At 36.9% G+C, this 2,755-nt stretch overlaps 1 non-coding gene across 1 annotated transcript; it reads right to left on the bottom strand.

The window, feature by feature from the left end:
• Positions 1-1,810: 1,810 nt before the first annotated feature.
• LOC126015224 (U6 spliceosomal RNA) lies at positions 1,811-1,914 on the bottom strand. Its single transcript, XR_007498111.1, has one exon. It is a non-coding gene; the product is annotated as a U6 spliceosomal RNA (small nuclear RNA).
• Between the last annotated feature and the right edge of the window lie 841 nt (positions 1,915-2,755).

Consider the following 2,755-nt stretch of genomic DNA (forward strand, 5'->3'; position numbering starts at 1 on the left):
ACCATGGTTCAATCCCCCAGTGTCCCATATGGTTCCCCCAAGCCAGGGGCAATTTCTGAGCACTTATCCAGGAGTAACCCCTGAGCATCAAATGGGTGTGGCCAAAAAAGCAAAAAAAATTAAAAAAAAATAATTTATCCATTTTTTCTAGGTTCTCATGTTTAGTGGCATAGAGTTTCTCAAAGTTGTCTCTTATTACCCTTTGAATCTCTGCAATATCTGTAGTGATCGCCACCTTTTTATTTCCAATATAATTATCAAGTTTCTCTCTCTGTGAGTTTTGCTAATGATCCATCGATCTTGTTTATTTTTTCAAAAAACCAACTTCTGCTTTTGTTGATCTCTTGGATTGTTTCTTGGGTTTCCACTTCATTGATTTCCACTCTAAGCTTTATTTTTCCTTCTGTCTCCCTACTTTTGGTTCCTGCTGATTTGGTTCCCTTGATTAGAATGAAGTGTCCATCTTTGTCCCTTACAACTTTTCTGAGTCTAAAGTTAGTGTTGTCTGATATTAATATGGCCACCCCAATTTTTTAAGGGTATTTTTTGCTTGGATGATTTTCTTCCAGCCTTTCATTTTGAGTTTATGTTTGTTCTGACTATTCAGACATATTTCTTGAAGGCAGCAGAAGGTTGGGTTCATCTTTTTGATCCATTTAGCCACTCTGTGTCTCTTAATTGGTGCATTTAGTACATTGACATTGAGGGAGATGATTGCCATGGGATTTAATGTGATCTTTGTGTATAAATTTGGTGTGTCTGTTGGGCTGTCTTATCTTTAAGTAGACTTTTCAGTTTTTCCTTTAAGGCTGGTTTTGCATGTATAAAGTTTCTGAGCGGTTGCTTATCCGTGAAGGTATGTATCCTTTCTTAAAACCTGAATGTGAGTCAGGCTGTGTGTAGTAGTCTAGGTGAAGCCTCCATTTCATTCAATCTTGTCACAGTATCCCGCCACTGTCTTCTTCTGGCCTTGAGAGTTTCTTGTAACATGTCTGTTACAAAGGATGCTCCTTTGAATGTAATTTCCCTTTTTGATCTTGCTGCTTTGAATATTCTATTCTATCTCTATTTGTGGGATACATCATTGTGATTAGGATGTGTCTTGAGGTGTTTTTCTTCGGGTCTGTTTTAACTGGTACTCTTCGGGCATGCAGGATTTGATTGCATGCAGTGTTTTTTTTATTAATATTTTTATTTAAACACTTAATTACAAATATTATTGTAGTTGGGTTTCAGTCATGTAAAGAACACCCTCCTTCACCGGTGCAACATTCCCAACACCAGTGTCCCAATCTCCCTCCTCCCCAACCCACCCCCACCTGTACTCTAAACAGGCTTTCCACTTACCTCATTCATGCACATTGCTATAATTGCATGCAGTCTTTAACTCTGGGAGTTTCTTTGTGATGATGTCTTTGACTGTTGATTTTTTCCTGGGGATCTCCTTCCTGGGCCTATGGGACTCCAGTGAGTTGTTTCTGTTGAGTTTATCAAAGACTTCTATTTTCATATGTTCACATTTCTTGAGTACTTTTTTATTGTCTGATCGTTTGCCTTCAGGTTCTTTTCCAATCTCTTCTGCTGCAAGGAGTTGCTGTGCATTTTGTCTTCCAGTTGACTGATTCTGCCCTCGGTCTGTTACCCTGTTGGAGAGTTTTTAGTTCAGTTACCATGTTTTTTAGATCTGTTATTTCAGTTTGGAGTTTTTTTATTTCTGTTTTTGTGTTTTGTTCAGCCAGAGCTCTGTTTTCTTTGATTTTCATGAGGATTCTCCATATTTCTATTCTAAACTTCTTTTTTTTTTTTTCAAAAAAATATGGAACACTTCACGAATTTGTATGTCATCCTTGCGTAGGGGCCATGCTAATCTCTGTATCATTCCAATTTTAGTATATGTGCTGCCGAAGCGAGCACTATTCTAAACTTCTTTTTTTAATATAATTTTTATTTTGATCATAGTGGCTTACATATCGTTCACAGTAATATTTTAGGTACATATTAACATAAAATCAGGGGAATTCCCATCACCGAATTGTCCTCCCTCCACCTCCGTTCTTGTCCTACCTTCCATATATTTTTCTCTCACCCTCGGGGCTGCTAGAATAAGTGGTCCCCTCTGTACCTAGCTTATTATTTAGTGGTCTTACACCTGTTTGGTCTTGGTACCTCCCTTCTACACAAAGTTGGCTCTAAATCCGATGACAATTACCTCTCTTAATGTCAATGGGTTAAAATGCACCTGTTAAGAGACACAGAGTGGCAAAATAAATCAAAAAGCTGACATTGGTTGTGGGAATGTTGCACTGGTGAAGAGGTGTGTTCTTTACATGACTGAAACCTAATCACAATCATATTTGTAATCAAGATGTTTAAATAAAGATATTATTAAGGAAAAAAGAAAATTATAACAAAAAAAGAATTTGTTACACACACACACACACACACACACACACACACACACATACAAAGCTGAATCCAACATCTGCTGCCTACAAGAAACACATCTGAATAGTTAGAAAAAATACAAACTCAAAATCAAAGTTGCAAGCACACATCAGGAAGGAAGAAGGGGCCTACATAAGTAGCTTAATGACACAGCTTATAAAGTTAGAAAATAATTAACAAAATGAACCGGAAATAATAAAGCTTAGAGCAGAAATTAATGAAGTGCAAACCCAAAAAACAATCCAAAAGATCAACAAAAGCAAAAATTGGTTCTTCAAAAAAATAAACAAGATTGATATACCACTAGCAA

This window comes from Suncus etruscus, chromosome 7, assembly GCF_024139225.1.
Source record: "Suncus etruscus isolate mSunEtr1 chromosome 7, mSunEtr1.pri.cur, whole genome shotgun sequence".
NCBI lineage: Eukaryota > Metazoa > Chordata > Mammalia > Eulipotyphla > Soricidae > Suncus > Suncus etruscus.